We start from the raw sequence: 14,935 nt of genomic DNA, 5'->3' as shown, positions 1-14,935 counted from the left end.
CTCCAGATTTTAAACATTTAAGATCAAACACTTTAATCACCTCATTTAAAAAAGCAGTGTCACATAGTGTAAAAGAAAAGTGAACAGACAGTGTGAGAACAGAAATTATCTGCATAGCTTGCTTTTTCTTTTTCTACTTCCACTTACTGTAAAGAGCCAAGCAGGGAAGTCAAGTTGAAACTACAAGCCTAACAAAACTTTAGCAGAAAATGAGAACTAGCTCCAGAAAGTCCTTAAACCACATGAAAAATAAACAACAGATATGAAACTAAGAATAAGGAAGCCAGCTTATCACCATTTTGGAAAGCTGTGACAAGAAATCTATTTTCTAAGATAAAAATGAGCAAACAGACGAAGATTGAACTTCTGAAACCTAAATAAGATTTTCTAACAAAAAAAAAAAAAAAAGGCAACACAGAGGAACTGCAAGCCTATGAGTCAGAAAGAATTACAAAGAGCCAGGGAAGTGTATCTGGTCTACTCTCAAGGCTATGAAAGCTGTTTTCTGTACCACAAGGTACTGGGGCAAATGAGAGTCTATAACAAACTCTTGGTCTTTTAAACACAGTTCAGTAGCCTAACCAGAAAGCTTTGGGCCAGCATGGTACGTACAATTCCGTAGTTGCCGCGGTTTACCTGCGGGCTATCGATACCCGGGGCGGCGGGAGCACCTGGCCGGGAGTGGCAGCGGGACGAGGCTCCGCCTGAGCTGTCCAGGGCGCGGGTGCTGAACAGGTTCTGCCGGGGGAGGGACTCCCCTGGGGCGCCGGCTTCTCCTCTCCTTGCCTTCGACGGAGGGTGTATTCAACCCCGAACAATTTATCCTTGATTACTAGTCTTTTGTTAATCCTGCTATTAAGTGCAGTTAGCCAAATACCACAACAGTGACACAAACATATAGGAGGTCTGTCTTCTCCAGCCAGGCCAGAATCAAGCCCTTTCAATGGTTTTTACTCTAGGCCTTTGGGCAAGATTCATGGCTCAAGAGCACAAAGATAAAAATTTCAGTTTGTGTACCAGGATGATGAGGTATATGCAAATGCAAAAATCCCTGAAATTCCCCTCTGTTTATACAGCACCAGTGCCAATTTGTATAAACAGTCACAATGGTACTTTTGTCTGTGTTACGGAAAGGTTTTTCGCAGCCCAAACAGCTGCTTTGAGTTTTAAAGAATAATTGCTTCTGGCTTTCTTGTTTATACAAGAAGCAGCAGCTTCAAGTTTACTAGCTAACAGAAACAATAACACTAGATCACTCTCTACACAAGTCTGTTTTTAATGAATTCTCTTACCAATCTATCCTCCTGAATCTGGCTAGGCAGGCAGCCACTGAGAGAAACAAGCAACTTAACTTTTTAAAGACAGTTACTTTATTGTTCAATGATGTTTTCTTCATTACCATCCTGGTCCTTTTCTGTCAGACACATAGCAAACTGGAGTTTTCTACAAACCTAATTCAAAGTAGGTGGACAAAAAAAATGAGAGATACTGAACTCTAACAGTGCAATAAATGCCCTTTCACTTACATTTCAAAGTTATATACCTCAATGAAATTGTATATAATAGCTAGAAAGAGTCACATACAATTAAAAAGGAAAAAAGAACCCTTTACGCTTGTAATGAAGAAAGAGCTACTTGTTAATAAAAATGCATCAAATGCAAATTTCTGCATTCAAAATTGGGAATCAGTTGTGAAACACTAAGACTAATTTGTTCATTAGGAATTTTTCCAATGGCAAAATTAGTTGTCAAAATAAAATACCTGAGGAAATAAAGGGTTGTCCATTAAGAAAATAACAAAGAATAGACAAACATCATCACTCGGAATGGGCTAAACATAGCTGATCCTGCATTCCAGTGCCAGGAAGGAACTGTTAAGCCCAAGTTCTCTTCAAGTGCTAAGAACATCAACAAGGAAGCTTTTGCCCACACATCACTCATTAGAGTTAAATCTGTTCTTGTAACCCTTTTTGGGTAAAATTTTGGGGAGAAAGTCATTCTATGCCTACTAACCTAAAAATAACCATGAAAATAATTTAAAATGTCAAATGGCTTTCCGACACACTCTGTAAGAAAGGAACATGCAATGTTTAAGTATTGCATACAACAATAACAGTTGTATCTTTCCTCTGTATTTACCTCTCTATGGACAAGTACTTGTGGTGATATTCCTACTCCTCAGTTATTGCCATAGCATTTACTGACTTTCAGAGATAGGAAAGCACCATTAAAATTTGCTTGCAGTTTGTAGCCTTCTGCAGAGAGCTACAAATCTAACAATTTAAGGATCTGAATACTGAGATTACAGAAAGAGCTCCTTCCCTTCAGAAGAGGAAGGAATCCTAGTAAGTTATAGATGACAATTCCAGACAAGTGGGATTCTGCTCTTCAAGGCAGATTTGTGAGTATATCAAAAGTTCTGCATGTGTAAGATTCACTGACTTGAGTAAAGCTGTCTTCAGGGTGTTTTAGCTGTACCAGTAGCTTAAAAACATAATACCTAGTACATTTATCATCACCTCCTGAAGGAGTACAAGGCTAAATATGTCAGAGAGAAACTACGGGAGGAAAAATGTAAGAAAAATAAGGTACTGTCTTGAGGCTTTTCTTCCTTTCCTATTTCTATATGAAATTTCACATCTGAAATCAAATTGCAAGCGTGTAATTTTGCAAATTTACAAATCCTTAAAGCATAAACAGAAAACCAAAAGGATTAGAATTTAATACGTTGACATTTAAGTTCCAGGTTTTAATGCCTTGTGCTATATGTACAGCATATTTACATGGTTAGATCTTTGGGGAAGCAAGTGTAATCAGTTTTAACTCATCTGTGCTTCAAAATACTGCTAATGAAAATTTACATCACAATTTTCAATCTTGGGGAAATGCAAGTTAGAAAAATTGGAGACAATAAAATACCTAAAATAGATCCCTAAAATAAAGAATTTAATCAAAATGGCCTCTTTTCTCTTTGATATAGAACTTTAGAATTATCTATTTCGGTGTGTTTCTCTTTAGTGTCACTCCTCCATTAGCACTACAGGTATATAACAACTTCTAGATAAAACTAGGATAATGCAGTTAAAATCCAAATTGGATATAACACCCAAAATTGTGTCTTTCAAGTAAAAAAAGAAACAATTCTGAAACTCAAGCACTGTTTTGACTTTAAATGTATTTTTAAGATGCAGCTAAATCAGTATTTCTGCACATTTATTTTTGTTTACACCAGTACTTCAGTTACTAATAAAGGTGTTGCAACTAAGATGACTCATCCACACAGAAAACAGCATAAGGGCAGGAAAAAGGAAGAAAAGAGGAGAGGGACTCAATAAGTGACACAAACAGAGCTTTAGTGTCACAGTACCGTAGTTTAAGAGCCTGGAAAACAACTGCATCAGCACCCATATCCATGTATCCTGATTCCCTCTAAGTAAGAGTAATGTAACAAACACCACCATTCCATAGAGACCTTTCCTCCTCCTCTTTCTTGCTTACAAATTTGGGATCCTTTCCAAAGGATTTCCTGTGAGGGTAACATTTGCTGGGGTGTTTGTCTTTCACTCATTTTAATTGTGCATCTTTGTTGATAGCATCAGGCCATTGTTGAATACAAGCATTTGTTTTTAAACATATTTCAAAGAACACTTGCATGCTACAGCTTACAAAGTTTTACAGTTAAGAATGGGCTGCCATGGGACACTGTTAAACAGCCCAGAGATAGAGCAAATCCATGATGGGAAAATGAAGAGAAATAGAATCCCTAGAGGTGCATCTTATAACTAATATTTTGCAGCACTTTGGAAAACACAGACCATGTTACAAACATTACAGCTAAATACAAATAGAAACGTTTGACTACTTCCAAGCATTGAAGAGGCTTCCTCATGTGGACAAATTATGCATCACTCTTGCCTTCTTAACCTGCAAGCTACGGTATTTACTGAACAAAACAAGGGGAAAACCAGAATAATCACCAAATTGTTGTCATGTCATCTGGACCAGAATACCTTCAGGTCTCCCATTCATTATAGGAGAGTTAGTAGGTACAGTAATTTCCAATACTAAAACAGCCACGTAGCCCACATTCTCTAGTGTATGTTTTCAGCATTGGTGAGGTACTGGAACAGGTTGCTCAGAGAAATTGTAGGTGCCCCATCCCTGTAAGTGTTCAAGGCCAGGTTGGATGGAGCTCTGATCTAGTGAAAGGTGTCCCTGTCCATGGCAGGGGGGGTGGAACTAGATGATCTTTAAGATCATCAGTGTAGGATCCATGATCCTACATTAGCCCAGCACCCTGTTTCTCAGCATAGTTAGCAATCCAGGTGTATCACCAAACCAACAACATGGCTGTATAGCTTTTCAGACTCAGAAAACCAACAGCATTCAGTACCACCCTGCATCCTCCTTCAATACCAGTCTATACCCTCCATACTGCCATTTTCATTAGTTAAAGAGCAATTTGTGGTATGGCAGAGATGGAAGGAACAACTTTCGGATAGCAAAATACGAGAATCAATTCTCCAATACACTTCAACAGGGATCCATTTTTGGATGCTTTTGGCTACTTCTAGCTCTGCTGCCAAGTACATGTTTTTCATCAATAAAATACCAATTCACCTAAGATGGAGGTCAATATCATTAAACTATTATTAATAATCAGGCAACAGCCATACATAAGCAAGTATTCTACAGAGAAAGATTGACATGTCTGTTACAACAAATATAAGGCAAGTCATTCTTAGCATTGATAAAGACTCTTCAGAGTAGAATTTTTTCCAAGAGTTGAAAGAAATTACAGATATTAATTTCTACTGACTATTCTAAAAGCAAGGAGTACAGCTACGGTCCTAGAAACCTTTTGCTCTGACAGTAAGTAATTTAAAAGGTCAAATATTGAACACGTTTTTTAAAGAATGATTTAGCCACTGGTCAAAACTACAGCTAGCCAATCCCTAAAAGAGAAACAACACTAGCCAGAATTTAAAAATTAGAATGCTTTTGAGAACTGCTCCATGACCTCAGATTCTATGACAGCATAAGTATGTGTGGATAGGAACAATCTCAACACTGCTGTCAGTCCAAGCAGTCTTCAGCAGACTTAATTCTAGCTCTCTTTTCATAAATTAATAGATTTCCCCAATGTATTAAACAGTTTAACATCAAGAAATTACATCATCCAAGCTTAAAACTCTTCCATACATTTCTTCGAAATAAAGCTTTAAAGCAAAATCTTTAAATACATATAAAAGGTTGGTTGCCTGGACACCTGTAGAGTGAAGTCATATACACCAGCCCAGCCCACTAGAAGGAACTTTTGCCCTCCAGCTCTAAATGTGTTCACCACCTCCTTTTGATCTGATCAGCTGAACACAACTGTGTGCTTTACAACCTGGGCCGAACCAGTCATCCATTTCCCCCATTTGCACAACATAAAACACATTATTTGCATTAGCCTTCTTATTTCTTTGTTTGCAGCAGAACTAGTCCCATGTTTCCACAGAACATTTCCTCCACTCCCCAGTTTTATGCTGTCACTGGATCTTGATCTTATCAAGTGTGTGTAAACTAGTTTATTCTGGTACACAGTTTATTATGCTAGCAATGGAATCTGTATTTTCTCCAAACCAGAAGCTATTTCAGTACTGTATTTTATTTTCAATAGCATTTTCAAAATCTTAGTTTTTCACACCCATGGTTACAAAGAAGCTCGGTATCATGTGTCTTTGAAAATGTTATCACTTACAAAACACACAAATTCACAGATATGAGACACTCGGATATAAACTAATCCAAGGCTGAGCTGGAGCAAACATACAATTAAAATTAACTTAAGAGTAATGTATTTCAGTCCTTAAGAAGCGAGGCAATGCCTGTACACTTGTCATCTAGTATCTAAACGTCACTCATCTAGTATGCAAATCTTAGGACTGCCAAATTAGATATTCAAAGGGTGTTTCTTTGATAGCATGCAGCCCTTTTACATATGTGATTTTCATGCTGGCTTCGTTCATGTGCTGTTCTAGTAGATCATTTCTCTTAAGCCAGCAACAGCCTTATGGTAGTATTGCATGGGTGGAAAAGGTATTTTCTTTCTTTACACAGTACTTTAAAAATAAAGAACGAGTATTACAATTATGTTTTATTATTTTGGAACTGTAATTCATTAACAGATTACTAGAGCTTTAACAAAAAGCCAGGTCTTCTTTGCTCTGCCCTGTACTTGGCCAGTCAAGCTAATTGTCATTCAGGTAGCACTACTCCTATAATAAAACAAAACCAAGTATCTATCCACACTGATCTGACTACTTCTAACAACTATACTCACATGGATAAGGGAGTGAAAAAAAATCCCCAAACCAAAACATTCAAGCCAGCCCTAATTTACCATTAAGGTTGAAAAATCACAACATTCAAAAATTAAAATGAAGACAGTTGCATAGCTGACCCTGTATTTAGGCATTTTACAGCTGAACTCAGTCATACTACCTTTCAGGAAACTTCATCACAAACAGCTCTGAAGACGAATCATGATTACCTGCTTTAAAAAACTGTAGAAGCCCTGAGCCCCCCCTGCACAAGCATAGTACACCTTCCAGAATTCAGAATGGAGGTGTGTGACTTTAAACTCCTTCTTCCCAAAGGACAACACTACACACAAGTAAATGGACAGCAAATTCTCAAGTCTGGCATCTTAGGCTAATTCAGTCATCCTTGCTTTAGAGTAGTCTGGTCATCCTTGCTGATACAGCAAAAACAATGAGAAGAGGACTGCTCACAGTGCAAGCAGTTAAATGACCACAGACAATTAACTGCATTTTACTATTGTCACTGTTCTTTATATTCTGGAGATCATCCATCATTATCTCTCTGAAATTTGCTTGACTGATGATGCTCTGATCTATTTGATAGCATCATAGCGTTTTCTCAAGATAAGCAAGATTTTTTTCCCCAAACTGGAACTTCAATCCATATTCACACTCAATCCACACGGAAGAATATGAGGAGTGATGTTCTTCATTCCACAATAAGTAAAGCTTCTAATAGCTGCAGGAAGTCAGGATTAAAAAGTAACATGATTTTTAGGGAACTATCTTTGATTCTTGACAGGGAGACAATCTATTTTGTAAGTTATCTAAAAACTATCACCGGATCGGTCTGGATTTCATTATAACAGAAATTTAAGATTCTCAAAAGACTGCTTGTGTGTTCAAGCAATCTGCAGAAAGCACCTCTAAGTAGACTTTTCTTTTGCTGCACACGGAAAACTTCACATCTATTACTGTATGCTCTGGCAGTTTTTATTTTAGCAGTACAGAAAAACTGCATTTAGGTTACACTCAGCACAATTCAGCAAAAACCCATCCTTCAATTCTGTGTCATCTTCAATACTAAAAGACAGATGCATCTGTATTTTAATAAGACATGGGGTCTTCCCCTTTTTGCACTGAGTCCTGACAATTTGAAAAACGTGGTAAATGCCTTAACTACATTTCAACTCAAAAAATTGTATATACACCAATACTTTAGGAAAAAAAAAAACCAGGAGAATCATAACTAGGCTTCATTTTTTTCCCCAGAGAATAGCCTTTATGCATGTTCAAGCAATGTGCTAGTATTGACATAACAAAGGTTGTCATTTGCTAGTATTGATAGCATTCCAGATGCTAAACTAACTTCCCTATCTAAAAACTCCACCTTCAACTTTTAAAACCATAATGAAAATGCAGTATAAATCAATCTGACAAAAGGATTAATTATGGGAGCCCAACGAGGAAGTGTTTTGGAATACCACTAGTTTTAAAAGCCATTTACAGTTAAATTGTTACCAAATAATTGCTTTATACAAATGACACTTCATATGGAAAGCCAAATAAATTGTAACAGCTTGTTTTTTCTTGCCATTATTCTTAGGTGAATTTATTATAAGTTACTAGAAGACATGCATAGTGCATGCCAGATGAGAACTCTGTATTTATAGCACACTAAGTCAGTCAGCAAACACAGTCTACTAAAAATATCCCCAATGGTATGCAGCACACCCACCCTTTAGGGACACTTCACAGGCTGTGGTGGTCTGATTTTTAGACAGAGCAGACAAGCAAAAAGAAAACACCCAGGTAGGTCAGTTCCTAAAGACAACTAAGAGTAAGAGTCAAATCCCACACAACACTTGGTATTCTGTTTGGCAGGCAGTCAGACACCCTAAGCCCTATGAGATTTTCCTACGTGCTTCCTGATCTCTCTAGGTCAATACTATTCAATTTCCACGCAGAAAATAGAAGCACGTCCTGAGTGAAAGTGAGAACCAGCCTCATTCCTTCTATGGCTTACACTCCCATTTTTGCAAGCATCAGGAATTTGAAGCCTACCAAACAACAGACATCAAAGAGATCTGGATACACACTGAGACATCCTTATGAAAGTCATAATGATCATTTACAAAGGAAAGGTGGCTTTGGGAACACAGGCACTTGTTTAGGGATTATATAACCCCAGATAACAGACAGCAAAAACACTTTCCTAGATGCTTAAGAAGTGCTGTTCTGGTTTTACTCAGGTAATTGTGATTTTATACATATTGTTTTCTTTTGATTGGTAAGATGCATGTCTTTAAAGATATTTCACAATAAAAACTAAGAGCTTTCAAAGGCTTCTCACTTTCTTTTCATGGGTTAAACATCTACAAGAAAAGCACGCTCTGCTACCAAAGTAAATGAACACAATCTGTAGAAATTACCACACGTCTCTCCTGAAACCAATTAAGCTATTAACGGGCAGCACACACACAGTAGAAAATATTTTAAAAAAATATAAGATAGGTTGTATGCAAGTAGCAGGGAAAACCTACCCAAAAATCTCCATAACGTTATTCAAAACTTAAAAGTTTCCTGCAAGAATAAGACAGCAAATCAAGAACATTTACATGATCAAGTTTTCCATGAACAGCTGGCAAGAACAGGAGAGGAGAACTTACCCAAACAGATGTGTAGGCAATGTGTTCTAAAAATAGTTTTGAATTTCTAGCAGTGACAAACGGTTTTCTTTATAAGACAAAGAAATTACTTGGGAGGTTGTTGGAGACTAGTCTGCAATTATGTGACAAAACATGAAGAGAGACACCCTGACAGAATATCTGGGCAAGATAGGTATTCAGAAGACATTAAAGAGGAAGGCCTTTGTTTGAACTGGCACTGCAAAGGCTCAATCAGGTATTATCACTGCCTTGATAGCCAAAAGAAATATTTATATACGCCATTACAATTAGGTAGTTTCCTTTTCTTCAGATGGTTAACTATTTACATTTCTCCCGCAAATGCAGTGTTGCTATTTTTTATTATTTGGCTTCTTCTAACCCCTTCCGTTTACCATGAAGGAAGAGAAAAAAAAGAAGCCCTTCAAAGAGCCTCTATCATACACCTCGGTCTTTACTTCACTGCCCCAGGCTCCTTATCACAGAGACCTGTCTCCAAGCGAAAGAAATGAAAGATGGCTCCCAGGGGCTTCAGGAGCACTACTAGAAGCTCCAAACAGTTCTTTCAGCTCACTTTGTCCAAACTCTAAACATTTGAGACTAAAAGCACTCTCTAGATTGAGTTGAAGGAGGCAGTTGGTGGTTTTGGAACATTTGCTACTTTTTCTTGTCCTCTTTTTAGGAGGGTTTACACCTTTGCTGCCAACCAGGAACTGTATGCTACACACTGAATGCATGCAGAACAGAAGAGCCCACTAAACACAGGAACAGTGAGACCCTGAAAAGGAATTGGATTCCTCAAACCCTTTTGTCCCAACAGCTCTTCTGAAGCCCCTTATCAATAGACTTATCCTTGGACTGCCTTCCTAGCACATTGGATTTTTCAATCTGTATTTTGGTTAAGGGGATGTTAATGCATTTCCAAAATCTCCCATATCTTCAGAGACTGCAAAACTGACTCCTGTCTCTCCTCTGGAGTCAACTCATTGGTATAACTAATAGAAAATGAGGCACACATCTATCTCTTCCCTCTCCAGCTATGTGGTTGGAAAGTTATGTGTATGCATACAGACATGTTTGTATTTCTCTCAACTTTCAGACTGGTCTCCATTTTAACCTTCTGCAATCAGCACACTTCAGCCAGCCTCTAATTCTTCCAAAGTGGACAAACATGGATATGATTGTGTTTCACTGGCACAGCCAAGTGAATAGAAACAAGTCAAAACACCAAAGCAGAGACAGCTCCTTCACTTTTACTGTTTTACACCTTGTAAGACCTATGAAGTACAACAGCAAAACTATCTCAAAATGCACATGGGATTATTTTTTGTGTTCACAACAGCAAATAGAAATGTTATCATACCTTTAAAAAAGGGCAGAATTTGTTGTAGCTTTCATTAGACTAAATCTTTACACTCTTTCCTCATTCTGAATGACTAGGAACCAATTTAGAGAAATACATCAAAGATTCACTGGCCTTCCTCAAACATAAAAAAAACTCCAACTGCCAGGAAGATACATCTAGTGGTACCAAGACATACAGGCTGAAACTACAATAGCAAGTTTCACTGCTTCTAACGTGATTCACATGGACAGGATATCCCAACAGTCTCACTGCAAGGCTGGCTTCACAGCACTTCTCCCAGTTCAGGGGGTGAAAACCTCAGAGCTATTCCAACTCCTTTGGCTGGTAACATGGGAGCAGTATTGAAGTTTGAATTGTTTAAAAGTTTCGTGATTTCTCAAAGCAACAGTACTTGTGTCATACTGGAAGAGAAGGGCAAGAAAGTGAGCAAAAGATAGTCATACTCTCCAAAAAAAGGTGTGGGAAAGATGAGAACCTCAAGAACATATCCAAATGCATCATATAACTAAACAGATCTGATGGGAAACCAAACAAGATGTGACTTTCTAGTCAGTTTGAGAGATGTCTAAAAAATTTCTTTTCTGAGAATTCACATCATTCTTCTACTGATACCTGCTTCCTACAATCCAGTTAGGAATTCAGGTTATAACCTGAGGCTTTCATAAACTTTTTTTTATAGAATGAAAAATCGATTCATTAGTTCTACCAGCTATTATTACAAATAGATGCTACTATAACATATCTATAAGTTTCTACCCATACTGTGCAACGTACATTCAGTAGCTAGTGATAAATCCTGCACTGTAAAGTACTTCATAAAAAAACGTCTGATCATTATTTGGCTTAAGAAGTACATAACAAACTTCCTTCTCCTAATAAGAGATGCAACTCTTATGCACATGCAACTTAATCTCCAAATTATTACTACAAATCTTGGCATATGCCTGAAAGCTGTTAACAGTTGTATCTAACAACACTATATATTTAAAAACCTGTCTATAAATACATGATAAAAAATTGTATATGACTGTATACAACACGATCTGAGATTTTGATAATATTTGTACAGTCTCTGCTCAATCAACTTGAATAAAGAACTGATGTGGAAATTAAAAAACTCAGTGTGAGTTTCTGCTATCTTCAGTTGAATTTTTATATGTTATTCCCTAAGATACTCTTCAGACAAAAAAAGTTTAAAGCCTTTGTTGTATTATAACAACCTTCCCAAGAGCAGCTTTAAATTTGAACACCTAGGCGTTTCCACCAAGAATTCTCCCAGTTATGACCACCCAGAAACAGGAACACAAACACAAAGCAGGTTCTGAGGAGCTGTCAACATTTTAAGTGATGGAAGTAATACATCAGCAGTTACCCAAAACAAAAAAAAAATTTAAAAGACCATCCATTTTTAGCTGAACCAATTGCTGCAAGCATCACTGACAAAAACAAGGCATACTGTAAGTACAGCAGTAGCTTTGCTGCAGTGCTGACAGTGTACACACCACTATGTAATGCCTAAAAACACAGTGGAAAAACTAACTGTGGATCTCAGGGTCAACTCTTCTACACACTGTTCATAACAGAAGGTAAGAATATTTACTTTGGGGAAGTCCCATTCACTGAGGAACAGAGAAGGGAAACTACTGGTCAAAATTCCTGATAAGTGTTATCACCTTAAAGGAAGCTGGAACTTGTTACTGTGCTGCAAGAAAGCTCTTGAATGTCACGCACAGGTTTGGCCCCTGCATCTGGGAGTGCCATAAGATCTTAAGGAATTTGGGTCTCACTGTACTTAATGCTCTAAGCCTACTTCAGGCATGCTCACAGCACAAAGCTAAACACACATATATTTGTTTTGTGAGACCAAGGCCCCTAATTCCTGAGTGAATTGAACTCTCCTAGAGATGAGGCATAAAATCACAGAGCAGTATTTACTCCACTGTATGTTGTTCATAAAACTGCACCAGCCTGAGGTCAGACAGGAACATGAGACCTTCACAGTCAGGAAAGGCTTTTATTACTACAGTTCCTATTAAAGGAACATAGACAATAACTGAACGTACTTTCCAATACACTGACATAATTTTTATATTTTCATTCAAATGGCATATTAACAAGCATAGTATGAATTTAAGTATGTTACATCAGAGGGTTAGTATTTATACATTACTTCAGCATGCAAAACAACTCAGTAAAAGTGACAATAGAGTGTAATTTACTAATGGCAAATTAATGACTGTAATTTAACAAATGCAACACCCACGTGTCACTGACTGATGAAGCCAAGCAGTATGCCTAGAAACACACATAGCTGGAGATTCAGTTCAACTTACAGAAGTTATTCTTGTTCTTTTTTATTTTAATTCTCATAGAATTGCTATACAAATCCTCAAAATTAATTTTGGCAGTTTTCAAGATAAAAAGAAATAAGAAGAAACAATTCAGCTAATTTGCAAGTTACAAAACAAGGGAGGGGACTTCAAGCATGCTTACGATACACAAGACAAATGCCAGACACCACACCTAGACAAGCTTGAGCTAGTTACCATTAGGACAAAAACAATGCTTCAAGTTATTTTTCACCATGCTGATGTTACTAATGTATGATCTCCAGTGGGGCTACTTGCTCCAAGCATCCAGTTCTTACAAGGAATCAAGAAAGCACAAAGTACGCAACTAAATAAGGATGGCAACACTGAGTGTGATATGGGGTGATGTATCACTGACATCACAAAATATTTAAATTGAAAAAATGAATAACGTTTCAAGTGAGTCCTTTCATAGGTGTTGCAGTGTTATATGATTAAAGAGTTGTTCATCCCAATAAGATATACTGAAATTTTTAACAAAGAAGTAGATTCATGACCATCTTGTGACCGCGTAAGGGCAGTGTATCTTGAAAATTGCTACTCACGCTCTTCACATATAGCACTCCTTATTTATTAGTGAGTAGATTAAGAGAGTGGACACCCCTCCTGGCATTCTTCCTGCACTGGTAAAAGCAACAAGCTTTGCATAATTTCAGCCTCTATAGTCTTTAATATAACAGTGTCAAATATTTGCAAAGGACAAAACACACTGTAGTAGAGCAATTAAAAAAATACTATGTGCCATAGAAAAGATCGAATTCAGAGTTACTCTGAAGAGACCTTCCTGCATCTGAATAAAACTTTCAAGGTTATCGATCCTCATCACATTTACATTTAAACAACTCACTCCTGGCAGCAAGTCAGGTTGTAATACAATGTTTAAGCCAGGAGACAAAAAAAATTTCACCTTTGAGCAACAATTGGCTACACATTCTAATAATTCCCTTTTGCTTAGCCCGAGCTGCACAATGTTCCATGACAGGGACATCCTTTCATCACCAAGAGAACCTTATTCCTCCTCAAGCTACCTTGATGGTGTAATGAGCATCCTTCCAACAAAGCACTCCTACTGAGTAGCTTAGTACTATGGTAATAGTTACGTTTAATTTCTAAAGAGAAAATATTACTATAATGGGGTTTGACAGGTTTCTGTTAAGGTTTGACCACTGGGATGAGGCAGTTTTAGAAGTAGGAAATAACAGCTATGTGTCTCGAAATCAACACACCAACAAGAGGCGGCAGGTCATACGGCTAAAACCTCACATACCCTGCGAGGGTCAGACCCCAGACAACTCTGCTTTGGCTAAACACTGGTTGAATTACAGAAGACAAGAAAACCAACCTGCAACAAATAGTATTTACAAATGGATCAACAAGAACACAGAAACATTGGAGTTTTACATTAGCTTCTTCTTCCCCCCCCAAAAAAAAAAAAAAGCATTTGGGGAAGTTAGTTAGTATTTAGAAAGGTTAAAATAGATGTGTATATATGTGAATTATCAATTCAATGCATCCATTAAAAAATCAACTTGCACATTAACGTTTGACCTATATAAGCAACGACCTTTAGAATAAGCAGTACTGAAAGCAGTCAGCAACTTTGAAAGCAGCTGGCAACTAACCAAGAAGATTTTTAAGTTAAAGAACACGGGCAGCAAAATGCTCGTCCTATACAGCCCAATTCATCTCGGTATCGCAGGAGAGACAAAAACCTACTACTTGCTCCACGTTTAATATGCTTCTGAAAGGGCCTCAGCTTCTCGGTTATTTCAGTTTAGCCGAATGTTTCTCATGCCTCGAGAGCACGTGTGCCCATCCTCAAGGCTACAGGGTAGCGGTGCTACAAGCCTGTACTCCAGTGGCACGAGCAGCTATCCGGCTCTACTCATCTCTTGCGGGGGGAAGGAACAAGGAACAAGGAAACTTATTTTAACTTCTGTTTTTCTTCATTGACTTTCTGAACAGAGAACTCGTAAAGAGGAACAAGCATCAGCCACACGTTAATCAGTACCTAAAGAGGAGTTTGGTCCGATTTTAGAATAAACGGCGGAGACACATGATCCAATTAAATTCTAATTATGTAAGTAGTAGGCAAGAGTATTTACACAGGCACTGATTACAGCTATTACAGACTAAAGTCGCCGGCTGGAGACGCTCCGCTTCCTCCCCCGCCGCCAGGCTCGTCTCATTTTTAACTTCCCCCCCTTCACAGCCCTCCCTACAGAC

This window comes from Manacus vitellinus, unplaced genomic scaffold (genome assembly GCF_001715985.3).
Source record: "Manacus vitellinus isolate BGI_N305 unplaced genomic scaffold, ASM171598v3 scaffold_3_pilon, whole genome shotgun sequence".
In the NCBI taxonomy this organism is placed as follows: domain Eukaryota; kingdom Metazoa; phylum Chordata; class Aves; order Passeriformes; family Pipridae; genus Manacus; species Manacus vitellinus.
This window is presented reverse-complemented; position numbering follows the sequence as displayed.